The sequence below is a fragment of the Benincasa hispida genome, chromosome 9, assembly GCF_027475165.1.
Source record: "Benincasa hispida cultivar pf3 chromosome 9, pf3_genome.v1.1, whole genome shotgun sequence".
Taxonomy (NCBI): Eukaryota; Viridiplantae; Streptophyta; class Magnoliopsida; order Cucurbitales; family Cucurbitaceae; genus Benincasa; species Benincasa hispida.
The window spans coordinates 86,545,892-86,561,402 of NC_143486.1; the positions used below are offsets into that span (position 1 = coordinate 86,545,892).

General features: G+C 32.8%; 1 pseudogene; it reads right to left on the bottom strand.

Annotated features, from left to right (window-relative positions):
- Positions 1–214: 214 nt before the first annotated feature.
- LOC150034144 (uncharacterized) lies at positions 215–754 on the bottom strand (annotated as a pseudogene).
- Between the last annotated feature and the right edge of the window lie 14,757 nt (positions 755–15,511).

Genomic DNA, 15,511 nt, shown 5'->3' on the forward strand with positions numbered 1-15,511 from the left:
ATCGACCCCTGTGACGTTTTCCATACGAGTTACACACCGGTCGCATTCTCTTCACCATACCCGCCTTGGTAGCCTGCTGCCTAAAATGTCGAGGCGGTTTGTCTGAGCCTTGAACCTTCTGATGGGGGTGAGGCTCGAAAGCCTTCTGATCTGCCTTCCTCTTTTGACCTGAGGAAGGTCTCGCCCCAAACGCTCATGAATACTCGTCTCTGGACTATAGATCCACCTCGGCTGCCAAGCGAAGTGCCTCAGCATGAGTAGTTGGTTTGAATGCTCGCACAATACCTTGTATATTGTCTTTTAGGTCATGAACGAACCTTTCTGCCCTCATAGCTTCCGTGGCGACCAACTCCGGAGCAAAACGAGATAAGGTGTCAAACTCCTGGTCATACTCCTCCACTGACCTGTGTCCCTGCCTTAGCTCCAAGAACTTCTTCTGCTTATTGTACCTCAGATTGGCAGAGAAGTACTTCGCGTAAAAGTGCTCCTTGAACTGCTCCCATGTCACTGGATCCCCTCTTACACCCAACATCCTTTCTGTCGACTGCCACCAGATCCGTGCTTTGTCGGTAAGCATAAAAACAGCACACTGCACCTTCTGATCTTCTGGGCATTTCATATAACGACAGATCATTTGTATTGTGGAAATCTATAATTCTGCATTGGTAGGGTCCTTTAGTGACCCATTGAAGGTGCTGGGGTTGTACTTCCTCAAATCTCGCAAATGCTTGGCCTCTACCGAAAGGCCTGACATGCTTTGGTTCTGATCATGTTCTGAGTTTGGACTTGCGACACCTGATCCTGTGGTGGTGGTGTCTGATGGAACTGGACAAACTGGGCCAGTCGTTCATCCAGCATGTCCTTCACCTTACCCAACACAGCTGATGTAACTGCTTCCCCAATAGTGACTGCCCAATCGATAACCTCTGTTGGAGCGATGGGGGTGGTATGCGTCTATGGTGGCGTGGTCGTGTACTGGGCTCTACTTCATGTCTGGGTTCGCTGCCACCCTGACCCTGAGAGGTTCCTAGGCGGCAAGGAATCCTTTGATACCAGAGGGTCCTGAACTTGTGCATCTTGAACTTGTGGATCCTTATCATGAGGATCTTGATTCTGTACCGACAGATTATGCTCTCCAGGAACGCGCCCCCTTCCGGTAACCCTATGACTGCCTCTTCCTCTAACACGAACCATTTTCCTGACAGTTATTCATAACCATCCCTTAGCTACTTTTCTTATTAGCACAAAACACATCAATTGCAATCATAAATCCTACTAACTCGGGTGCATATTATCCTAAATACTTTTTATAAATGACATACCTGGCGACGACGAAGAATCCATTATAGGCCAAAAGGAACAACCTGGACTTAATAATAAGCCAGTCTACAGAACCCCAAAACACAGGCTCTGATACCAACTGTAACAACCCCACCTCCTGGGACTACTAAAAAATGGGATCGCTACTGCACGCATGCATAAATATTCTCATTGAGGAAAATAAAGTAAATTAAATTAGAATAATCATGATTTTGAATTGCTTTAGGTATATAAGAAAATGTTCTGACATTATCTCAAAATCTTAAATCGTTCAACCCGAGCCTCATTTTTAACAAGAAACAAATTATATATAATAAAACCATGAATGTAATAAAAACAAAACATGCGAAAATATAAAGGGTCAAATGCGAAAGCGAATTATGGTTCCTTTGGCACTGTCACGGATTCCTCTTGTCAGTTACCCGAGTGTCCTTACCCTTACCTGAAAAAAAATAAAGATAAAGAGTGAGTATTATCCCATTACCGAGATCAGACTATGCATCCATGAGCAAAGTAAGATAGCCCGTGGCTCATACAGCTACATCGATTTTTGATGATGAAAGGAAAATAAAAAGACGTACTATCTTGCCTTGAAACGCATGTCTAACGGCCCGTAGGCACACCGTCAAACATGATAATAACATGAACGTAAACCTGTTGGTTTACGCATGTCTAGCGCCCGTAGGCTCGCCATCAAAACATGAAACATGAAAATAAAAGTAACATGAACGTAAACCTGTCGGCTCGTGCATGTCTAGAGGCCCGTAGGCACACCGTTAAACATGATAATAACATGAACGTAAACCTGTTGGTTTACGCATGTTTAGCGCCTGTAGGCTTGCCATCAAAATATGAAACATGAAAATAAAAGTAACATGAACGTAAACCTGTCGGCTCGTGCATGTCTAGAGGCCCGTAGGCACACCGTCAAACATGATAATAACATGAACGTAAACCTATCGACTCGTGCATGTCTAGCGGCTCGTAGGCACACCGTTAAACATGATAATAACATGAACGTAAACCTGTCGGTTCACGCATGTCTAGCGGCCCATAGACACACCATCAAACATGAAACTAGACTCGTAGGTGTTCTGAAATAAAACATACATCAAGGCGAGACAATAAACCGCTTTATTGGTCTATTCATACATCACATACATAATATCAGTACTGATTAAAAATTTGGACATGCTCATAATACTTGTAACTGCCATGCAACTAGCAAAACATAATGACAAACAAAATCATGCTCCAGAGTCCACCAAATAACTTTATAGGTCTAATCTAGGTCGCTTGGTACGAAGGCACCGGTAATAGTATCACTTACCTTAACTTGGTCTCAAAAGTCTGCACAAATAACTCCTTAACAACCCTTGGATAAAACTGAAATTAACCCTAAAACATTAACCACAAGTTTAGTTTAGCAACTATGGTCTAGGAAGTGAGTAAAAAATTAAGCAAATCCTTGGGGTCCAAGTCCAAAGGATAACAAACCATCTTACACAAAAATTACCCAAACTAAAACTCTCCGTTGAAAAGAATGGTCTTCTTTTTTATAGCAACGCCCCAGAATCTTCAAAAATCCAAATCCTAAAAGTTGACACAATGGGTAATAACTAAAATTGTTTCCAACACCAAGTGACACTCCTAAAAGACTCAAACACCAACCCTTGCCTAAAATAGTCCAACTCTTGCCCAATCTCAAAAAGGTAGTGGTGGACGAACGACGTCGACTTGGTTGGGCACGGCGGCAGAAGCAAAACTGAACGATTGGGCGTGGCGGCAAGACAGCGGCGAACGACCGGTGCTCTATTGTTGCGATGGGCGGTGCTGCAAAGCGGCGACAGCTAGGGTTTGGAAGGAATGGAAGAAGAAGAAGAAAAGGGGGGGGGGGGGGTCGCGTGCGTGGCTTGAGGAGAGAGAGAGAAAAGTTATTTTCTTTTTCTTTTTCCTTTTTTTTTTTTTTAACCTTTCCATAAGTATATATAAGAAACTAAACTCCCTCATTTTCCTTTAAAAAAATAAATTCCTTAATTATTTTCCAAAATATATGTACTTATATATTTTTTCTTTTTTAAAAAAATCTAATAAACACATTTAATTATCTCCATAGATAATCAAATCTCCCAAATACAAGCCAAAACAAAACTCAATTAATTCCAAATAATTAAAATATATTTTAGCTTAGCCAAAAAAACATAAATCTCATATAATTTATCCAAGTAGCCAACATAAAAAAAAAAAAAAAACTTAATTAAAAAATAAATCAGGATGTTACATAACCAATCATGAATACGGTAATCTTTCACAGATGCTCGTAAGTACAACTGGGCCAATTTACCGTTTTGCCCCTGTAGTTACATCTAACTTCTTAAGTACCACTGTTCCCTTTAATGAACAATACAACATAGTCCTACTATGTGTGAACACCTCTCGGGCCATGAGAAGGTGTGTGGCGCCACATCGTTCAAGCCCCAAGGTTTGCCCTTAAAAAACCAATATATCTACTTACCACTGCTTCAGGGAAGGAGTGAATTCCATCTTGTGTAGCTGAGTTTCTAGCTCCTAAATTAGACGAATCCCTAAAGTGGTAGGGTTGAGTCTGTGACCTGGCCACTCGCACCCATGCAAATCAAAGGACCGGCCTTAATGGCAGGAGTTCCCAACTCACTCAGGATTGATGTCATGTTACCTATGATCATCCTAGTGAAGTGAAGTCTCTGTCATGAATAACGTTATATAACAAGACATTAACATTTGTGGTTAGATCTTATACAAACTCTTTGTATAGGACGCCCCCGCTCGCATGTTCCCACACGAATGATCAGGATCAAACTATTTGTAACAAGTCACAACACTTGTAACTATTCCACAAAGTGGGCCGTATCCGTAGCATTACCAGGATAATGTTTCCCTCCTATAACCATATATTACAGACCATTTTGGTTATTACTTAAGACATGATCCACTTGTATGTCACCACATACATGCTTAAGTTACATAATTACAATAAGGGATTTTAGTTTATTGGTTTATGGTAAAGTAAATAAAACATCCAATGTGTAAATTCAAGTAGTGAAGAAAATATCATATATTATACGTCACAAACGTTCGTACAAAATGTGTTTACAAACTACAGGACACGAGACTTTAGAGAATCATCCCCAACAACTATTTGATTGCGTGAAAATGGTGCATGTCTAAGGTCGCTAGTGCCTGAAAGAGATGTACTGGGGTTAGTGTGTATGGAAGTGATACATACGTAGAGGGGATTGGGGTGTACGAAATAGGTGCATGCCCAGTGGGTTATGTGTATGCGAAAGAGATGTATACATAACCATGTGTACAAAAGAGGTGCACATCCCAATATAACTAAAGAGGCATGAGGTATACAAATAGGTGCACACTCAGTGGGTTATGTGTATACGAGTATACACATAACTATATGCACGAAAGAGGTGCATATCCCTACATTCGTAGAGAAGACCTGGCGTGTATGAAAGTGATTCCTTCCCAGAGGGTTCAATGTATCGATGTGTGTGAAAACGATGCACGTCTAGGGGAAAGGTAAAAGAGTGAGCCAAATAAGAGAATTCTTCAGGTCCCACTATATAGAGTTACTGTTCATATTGCATTTATTAGACACAAATGCTTAGCCTGGCCTCAGCAGTGGGGTTACTTACTGAGTATCTTATATATTTTAAAATAAGATTATATTCAATACATAAATTATAAAATTCTACAAACAAAAACTATGCATACAATTAAATTTGAGCTTTTCTAACTTCTTACAAATCTCCTATATATAAAAAAAGTTTAATCTTCCCTAAGCCAAAATACTCTAATCCAAATGGTTATAATTAAGTCGTGAACCCTCCCCCACGTTACGAGCATGTCGTAAATCCACTTAAACAAATAGATAAACACCCTTTAAATCTTCACAACTATTGGATCCCTACAAATAAGCCAATAACTTGTTCATTTAAAGTCCACAATTAGGCTTCAACATAATCTAAAACACAATTACAACATATACATCCCCCTCCCCTCCCAAGCTATGAACGTATCTTAGTTCCACCTAAACGTCATTTAAACGATAAGGTAGCAACAAATGCATAGAAAGTATCGAAGTGAATCCCCCCCCTTAAATCCACTCAAATTTATTGCAAGGCTAAACCTGTTATTCAATAGTCCTAAAAGCATATAACTCACCTCACGGATCCCTACAAATAAATCAAAAAACAAAGTTCCTTTAAAGTGCACAATTAAGCTTAATCTAAAAAACAATTAAAACATATACTTCCCTCCTCCCCCTCCCTCCAAGCTACGAACGTGTGCTAGTTCCACCCCATTTAGACCACAAAGTGGCAACAAGTACACTAAAACACACATATTTAATGTAACGACCCAACCTTTTGAGTATTCTGATAACGGTCATTACTCATAATTACACACTCACATTCAAAACATTTTGACCATTGAGGAAAAGAAATTTCATTAAAATAATAAAGACAGTTTTTCAAAATAAATAACAAATAAGTAAAACCTTTGTTTGGGACCCCTAAAATAATCAAGAAAAAAAATAACTTAAACAAATAAAATTTTGACCAACATTGAGTTTCAAATCAAAACTTTTAAATAACTTGAAAACATAAACTGAGCGGAAGCGATTTACATGTCCCACATGGCACGATCACAGGTCCCTCTTGTCACCCGCCGGTCCGTCCCTATCATTACCTGAAAAACATAAATTAAGAAAGGTTGAGTATAAAATACTCAGTAAGTGATCCCAATACCGGGATCAGGCTATGCATCCACGAGCAAAGAAAAAATAGTCCGTGGCTCATACAGCTACATCGGTTTTTTATGATGAAAGAAAAACCAAAAGACGTACTATCTTGCCTTGAAACGCATGTCTAGCGGCCCGTAGGCACACCGTCAAACATGATAATAACATGAATATGAACCCGTCGACCCACGCATGTCTAGCGGCCCGTAGGCATACCGTCAAACATAATAATAACATGAACATGAACCAATCGACTCACACATGTCTAGCGGCTCATAGGCACACCGTCAAACATGATAATAACATGAACGTTAACCTGTCGGTTCACGCATGCTAGCGGCTCATAAGCAAACTGTCAAACATGATAATAACATGAGTGTTAACCTGTCAATTCACGCATGTCTAGCGGCCCGTAGGCACACCGTCAAACATAATAATAACATGCATCAAGGCAAGACAATAAACCGTTCTACTGATCTATTCATGCATCACATACATAATATCAGTACTGATTAGAAATTCGAACATGCTCATAATACGTATAACTGTCATGCATCAAGCAAAACATAATGACAAAAATCATGTTCAAGAGTCCACTATGTAACTTTATAGGTCTAGTCTAGGCCGCTTGGCACGAAGGCACCGGTAATAGTACTACTTACCTCAACTTGGTAAAAAAACGCAAAACAAAATCTCCTTAAATCTTCTTTAGCACACTTGAATCAATCTAAAGTTGTGGTTTGGTCCAAGACAAATTCCAAAACTTGATTCAATTAGTCAATCTGATCAAGAATTAAATCCAAAATTAATAATTTAATTTTTCACTATTACTCCCAATCCAAAAGAATAATCATTCAACAACTTACAAAACTTACCTCACCAATTTTCTGCAAAACAAAATGGTCTCTAGCTTGATGATCGGGATGTGGCGGCTGATAGCGCGTCGGCTCGTGACTACAATAGATAGACAGCGAGTGTTGCTGTCGGGACAACATAAATTATTTAGGCTAGCGGCTGGTAGCGAGGGTCTTGCATGAGGAGGGTTTGCGAGAGTGGGAGAGAAGGGAAATTTCTAGTTTTACAAATTTTATTCAACAGCAATTACAAACAAACTATAGCTACAAACAACGATCCAACCGTTCAAAATGAAACTCTATATGTCTCAAAGAGACAGACCAAATTTGAGCACGATCCAATGGTTCAAACTCCGGAAATTGACAATTTTGTGGAAGCTGTTGCTGAAAAATTGAATTGTTTTTTCTCCAATTTTTTGCCTCTTTTTACTCTCATTTAATTTCGAAAAAAATCTAATTTTTTTTTTTTTCAAATTTTGAAAAGATAAATAAAATATTTTATCACAATATCTCTAAAATCTCCAAATATTCTATTAAATTTATAAATCAATTAACTTTTCAAATTATCTTAATTTAGGCTTCAAAAACCAAAATTAAAGGGCGTATCCATCAATTTGATACAAATTAAATTCTTCCAAATATTTAAATCAATTCAAAATCACATAATTTAATTATCTCTTTTAATTTATTTTTTTGTAAGTTGGCCCTAAAATCCAAAATCAAAGGAAACAAAATTTAATATTTTCAAGATAATCCGTTCAAATATCTAATCAATTAAATTCAATTTAAACAATAAAAGTTTTTCAATTATTTAAATTTAATTTCAATTTTTCAAGTGAAAGGGAAATTTAAACTCAATAATTTTAGATAATTAACTTAAATTTTCCTAAAATTTGGGATGTTACTTTTAAAGTGGCTACCATAACCACAAAACAAACAAATGAAGTTCCTAAATTCACTAAAACGCTCCTATTTGTGGTGACTATCATAACAACAGGATAGCCATAAACAACCAAATTAAGTTTCTAAATCCACTAATCAAGAACTGAAAGTTGTCATAACGTATCTAGTTATTCGAAGGTCCATTGTCTGTAATTCAATAAACAAATTTATTCTTTACATTAAATGGGAAATGAATAAAACAATAATGAATTTGCATTATACCATACAAATTCATTTTGCAGTTGAAGAAAGGATTTTGACCCACAATAATGATTGAAATTGAAACATTCTATACTCTTCTTGTTCTTCTCCCTTTTTTCCTACACAAATTATAATTTATTAGTACAACCAACTTATGTAAACAATAAGTACAACAAACACATAAAATTTGTCACTTCCATGAATTGTGCAACTCTATCAATGTACTCTCTTGAAAATCTATCTCTAAACTTAAACCAATCCTTATTCATCGTTGAACTAAATGAATAAAGTGTGAAATTTAACACTAGCAAGTAAAAAGTGTAAAATTTAGTTAATTAAACATCCTTAGTAATTTCATTTTAAAACTTAAAGCATATTATATCCATAAAAAAAGAAAGATTAAAGTTTAATATTAACAAATGAATTTTATATACAAAATCAAAACCAAAATACACAAATAATCCATCCTTCATTATATCCATCCATACAAACCAAATATAGAACAACAATTTCATTCATAAATAAATGAATATCCTAATTCCAATCTGAAACAAATACATAAATCCATCTTAAAAGAAAGAGGGAAAAAAAACATAACAACTAAAAGCTTATTTCAAATGGATTTATACATCAATTTCCTTATCAGAATAATAACATAAACACAACCCATAGACACATTTGTTAAAAAAAAAAAAAAAAAAGTAAAAAGTAAAAAGAAGGAGAACCAACTCGCGTGCAGCGGTAGTATGCGATGGTGTGTGGTGATGTTGGACATTGGAGCGGCAGCCATCTGTGTAAAAAATTTGAAGGTAAAAGGAAGGCAAAAGGGGAAGGAAGAGTGATGTCTGGAGGGGGTGGGGGGAAGGGTGAGACGGGAAGGTTGGGTCGGGTGGGGGAAGACGAGTGGGGAAGGAAGAGTTGGTTTGAAAAAAAGGGGAAAAAGAATAGTGCGAGTTTTTTAATGTCTTTTGCCAATGCATATTTTGTCAAGATAAGTTCAAATCTTTGTCGGCATAATTTTTTTAAAAAAAATGTCTACGTTGCTATATTTTGGCCAACGTATTGAATTTTCGTCGGGATAAATACGTATATACCAACGAAAATTGATGCGTCGGGAAAAAAAATATCGAAACAGGTAAAAATTCTTGTAGTGAAAGTTGAGGGTGCTATTTCTGATAATTTCCCAAATTCAATAGATCTGTGGTCATAATGCATCAAATCTAGGTGAACAACTTCAGTAAAATGAAGAGAATTTTTAATTCAAAATTTCCAACGGAACTGTCGAGTCTTTCCCATATAAGATCATCTCCTCTTCTATTGCACCAAATAAATAAGTTTTCAGAGTGTCCAAGATGAATTAGGGAACAATCGTTTATAGCTGAACGAAAATCAAAGAGAACTTTTTTACTTTTTGATGGACCATCGTGTTTTTCTTTATCCATAAGAATTTCATTTAAGTCACCTCCAATAAGTCAAGGGAGTCATCAAAGTCGTGGAGTCTACATAAAATCATGTTGCATGTAAAAAGGTGGTTAGTTTCCATTATACTCTTAATTTAATGATATATTTCAATTATGCTCGACCACTTAAAAGTTGTTCATTATAGCTATTGTTTTTTTTCTTTTTAAAGAGAAACTCTACGCTATTTTATTATCAATAATAGTTTTTTTTTTTTTTCCTTTTTAAAAAACCATTACACTAGCTTCTTCATTTAAAATTAAAATATAGATAGATATGGTAGTAAGTTTGTAAAAACAATGTCTAATAGTCTCAATCATATTCAAAATGTTAACGTCAATGGACTATAATTTATTAAGAAATTAATCGACATTCATTTATTTAGATGCATAAGTTCTCTTTCTCTTTCCGATTATATTATATAGTTGACCAAATTAAATGTCATCCATTATTGATTTATCAATTTTGGTAAACCTTCTCTTCTTGTGGATAATAATATTTGATAAGAAATTTGGTATGAAACTGTTAGAGGACTTTTTAGAGAAAACGAACAAGTCTTAATACTATTTTTCAAAAAAATGACATACTTTGCATGATAAATAAACAATATGAAAAATATCCATTTACATCTTTAAATTTTGAAGATTGTATTAATTTGAACTTTAAACCTATAAATTATATCAATTTAATAAACTTTGAAGTTTCATAATTATATCAATTTATACCTTTTATTACATTATATTTAAACAAACATCGCATGTGACTTAGAATTTAATCGATTAAATCCTTAGGTTTTTATAAACAAATCAATTTAGACCTTCCTTTAAAAATTGTTCATACATTAGCTATAAGTATAAATTTATTCATCTAATATCTAAAAAGTCTACACACATGGGAACCCTTATAGTTGTGAGATTTGTAATATAGTTCATCCCTTATAGTTGGTTCATATAATTTTAAAGTTTCAACTTCCATAATGGAAGTCAATTAGATTTCACAATTCATCTCAATATCATTACTATGTTGAAAATAAATTTCTTTATGAATAATTGATTTGATCGGTCATCTTGTTATTTTAGTACGAAAATGCATAGGTGAACAATCGAACTTTCAATCGTGAGGAAGATAATTGAGTTAGTAAATTGAATTAGGACTCTAAATCGAAAAAAAAAAATATAGATATAAACAAGTTTGTGAAGAACTGTGGCAAAATCGTAATATCTAAATTGAAAATTCGAATCTAAACACATCATCAAAATTAACTTAGAAATTTAAAAAAGCAAGTCATACTTTTCAAAATTAACTTAGAAATTTAAAAAAGCAAGTCATACTTTCCGAAGTTACAATATTGTCCTTCCACTTTTATAAACGTATCATAACTATCTTTAGAATATAAATCATTTAACTTTTGGTTGGTAATCATTCGGTTTTTAGTTTTCACCATTAATATTTTTAGAAAGTAAGCCTATAAACAACATCCACCCCTAAAATTTTTTGTTCTCTTGTCTACTTTTTACCAATATTAAAAAAAATTATAAAAATCTATTTTGTTTTTTGATATTTGGCTAATAATTCAACTCATTTACCTAGATATTGAAAGAAAAAAAAAACTTTATTTTAAAAACTCAAAACCAAAAATCAATTGTTGCCAAGTGGACTTTAGAATTCCAAATAGGTCACTATTTTAATTGTGTAAAGATAACCTAAAATGATGTGGTGATCTAATTTTTCATTATAGGTCACTAACACATAGTTTCATATCTCAATTTCTGACTACAATCTTAGAGAATTTCTATTACAAAGATATTTTGAAACGGTTCAAAAATAAAATTACAAGTTTTCAATGTATAGAATATTTTTAAACAAATGTTAAAGTTCAAGAGATTTTGTATACTTTAACCTAAAAAAACATTAAGGGAGCGTTTGGAACAAAAATTATCATAAGATTAAAATAATCACCTCTTGCTACCGTAAGTACTATTTTGTAGTCCCCATTAGCTATAATCAACATTATTTCAAAACTTTCACTTGCTATAGTATTTACTATTTGCTACGACTTTTACTATTTTACATTCATCATTTTTTTATTCTTTGCTACAATGTTTACTATTTCCTTCTAAAGCTAAAATAGTTTATACCTCAAACACATAATATTATATTCCAGACTAAAATAATATACACCCCAAACACAAACTATTGTAGCCAATTATAATAACCTAGGACTATAATAACAACTTCTTTGCCCCAAATGCTTCCTAAGGAGGTGTTTGTTTCAAGGGTTGGAATTAGATGGGCTAGGCATCCTAAGCTCAACCCTTGTTTGGGGCAAAGATGTAGAAAACCTTAGTTTCTTACATCTTTTCTCATGGATTTGAATAGTAAACACTATTCAAACCCATAGGTTAACTTCTCTTTTTTTTAATAAAAAATTTAATCTAGGAAGTACATCGGTCAACCTCCGGATACCACCTTCGCCGACCACTGTCGGCCAACTCTGAGCACCACCCTCTGATGATCGCCATCGATAAACTCTAGTCGTCACCTTCGATAAACGCCGTTGGACAATTCTGGCCACCACCTCAGTGATCACTGTCAACCAATCTCTGACCTTCACTGGCCAACTCTAACCACCATCGACCAATCTCTGGTGACCCTCCTTCCCTCCACAGGTGAAATTTTGGCCACCAACTTCGTTGACCAACCTCCGACTGCCACCTCCGGAGATTGCCACTAGCCAACCTTGAAAAATATTAATAAAATTACTTTTAGTATATATCAACTAGACAAATTTATATACAAAAACACTTTTTAAGGAAAAAAAATACAATACATGTGCGTTTTTTATCTTAAGGATTTTTTTTTTTCAAATCAAGAGTGTTAAAATAAAAATGAATTTTTGAAAGATATTTTTTTCTAAGTCATTCCAAACATGCCATTAGGCTATATGTGTAGAAAACCTTAATTTAATTTAATAACATTTTTCATTTTTTTTTTGTTGGTTAATTTAACTAGTTCGAAGACTTTGGGTCATTTTCTAAACCTAAAGATTTTAAAATTTTAAAATAACTTAGAGACCAAATAAAAATTAAAACTCAAAGTTTTATGATTTTTTATTCATCAAATGTAATTTGATAAAAAAAATTACAGTTTATCAATAATTGAATTTAAAATTAAAATTAGTTAATATATTTCAATTTTAAGTTAGTGTATTATGGTAAAAAAAACCGATCATTTTTAAATTAGTTAAAGTGACAAAAGTCTTTGAAATTTTATGTCAAAATTTAGTAAAATTAAAACATCAAATTATTAAAACAATATAAATAAAATTATAATTTTAGTCAAAATATCTATTTCGATTTTTTTTTTAAAAAAAAATCTTCTATTTTTTTTAGTTTATTTTAAACTTAACTATATTAAAATAATTAGGATGACAAATTTAAACTAATATATAATCGAACAAGTGATTAAATACAAGAAAATATTTTATAAACTAAAAATTTATATATGCAGTTCATTCTTAGGCTACTTAAACTTGCATTCCAAACACGGAATTCTTAAATCTAGACTTAAAAAAACTGTACTCCAAATACTTTTAGCCCAGACTATATAAATCTCAGCCTAACTTTGAGACTTAACATTCTCAGACTTAGGATTTCAAATCTGCGTGTCAAACGTTCTTTAATAATATATTGTAAACTAAACTCAAAATCTAAGGAGTAAAATTGTATTCTTTTTCCAATATTTTAAAACAAAATTATATATATATATATATTAAAAATAGTTATTAAAAAAAGGTGTACGGCCTCAACCCATGAGTGAGAAGTGAGAACCGGCGAAGGAGAAAATCCATTATGGTAATATTATTTTTAAAAAAGGAAAAAAAAAAGGGAGATAAAATATGTGATTGGTGGGTGACGGCAGCAGTTGCAGAGGAGGGTGATGATGGGAGAGCTCTGCAGGACCCACAAATCACATGCAAATGCAAAAGCCCATTTCAATCACGCTCACGTGCCTATTTAATTCTATTATTAAAAACCCTTGTCGTCCCCACTTTTCCCCCATCTCCTAAATTTGCAAAAATTAAATACTCCCTTTTTAGTTATAACTACCTATAAATTATAATATATTATAAATATCATCCAAATAAATTTTAGTATCATGGGACTTATATCTTATTTATCTAGTGGGTCTTAAAATTATTGAGAATAAAAAGAAATTTTCATATATTTTCTATTTTTATAAAACCATATTTCCTATTTTTATTATTCCTATTCTCATAAAATTATAATTTTAGCTATTTTTAATTTAGTTATATTTTATTATTTTATTACTATTATATTATATTTTCTCCATATCCGTTATATTCTATTGTCCTCGTCAATTTCACAACATAATAATCCCTTTTCTCTTATTTTTTCATTCTTAACTAACTACAATACTCTGTTCTATTTCTATTCAACAGACAACATAATATTAAAAAACCTCGAACACTTCCATAAAAATGACATTTCTTTTAGTTCAAATTACTTGTGGCGTGAGAGGTTTCATACCTTTAACTAGGTTAAAGAAATACTCGTAAGGACAAACAATTTTCATGTACTTCTAATTCATCTCTATCTCATACCAAACTTTATTTTTGAGTTCAATTCTCTTTTTGATTTATAATTTCATGAAAATTGTTATACCACCAAAAGAAACAGCATAATACAAATGTCAAAGGTAGAAGTATGAGTAACTACAAACAAAATATGTAAGATTCAGTATCGAATAATTTCTCTTTAAATATATTTTCCCGTGTTATATATTGTTCCTATTTTTAAATAATAAACATCTATGAGATAATCATTTAGACTCTATTTGATAATCATTTCGTTTTTTGTTTTTGAAAATTAAGTTTATTTTCTCTTAATTTCTTACAATAATTTGCATCTTTATGGAGTACAATGGTTCAATTCTTAACCAAATTTCAGAGACAAAAACAAGTTTTTAAAAACTTTTTTTTTTAATTTCCAAAATTTTGCTTGATTTTTTTAAACCATTGGTAAAAAATAAATAACAAATGAAAATGTTGGAAGCAAAAATAGTGTGTATATATATATATATATATATAATTTTCAAAAAACAAAAAATCAAAAATCAAATGGTTACCAAACAGACCTTAATTTTTAAAATTTAAGCTTATGAAAATTGTTCACTCAAAGCTTTTATGTTATGTCGTTTTCTTCTTTATAATATTTTTATCAACCAAACCAAATTTTAAAACTAAAAAAAAAGTTCTAAGATTTAACTAAAAATTAAAGTGTTCATCTAACAAAAGCGAAAACCATAATTGAAAAATTGAGAGAAAATAACATAAATTTAAAAAACATAAAGACCAAAATTAAGGTCCCTTTTCGTAACTATTTAATTTTTGAAAATTAAATCTATTTACATGTTCTTAAATAAAAGAGATGAATTCTTGATTACATTCAAAAAAAAAAACAAGGACAAATTTCTATGTTTTTTAAATTAAATTTTCAAGGACATTAAAGTAATAACAAGAAATTTAAAGTAATAACAAAGCAATAACAAAACAAGATAAAGTAATAACAAAGCAATTTTCAAAACTTGGGTTTTTAAAACATCGATAAAGTAATAACAAAGCAAGAAACTTAAAGGTGGATGGATGTACATAAGTTCAATTTTCAAAAACTAAAAATAAAAAACCAAATGATAACGAAATAAAGCCGAACGTTCTCAAATGAAACATAAGTAGTTCAATTAATTTTGTATATTTCATGTGCAAACCTTCTACTCACTTTAAAAATATATTTTGGGACAGGGATTGATAAAATTATTGCCAAAATGAAAAAGAGATGAAGAGGGCATGGTTCATTGGAAGTATTATCCATTTTAATATTTCAGGAGTTTTCTTATCCCAAACTTCCCTTCTGCCTATGAAGAT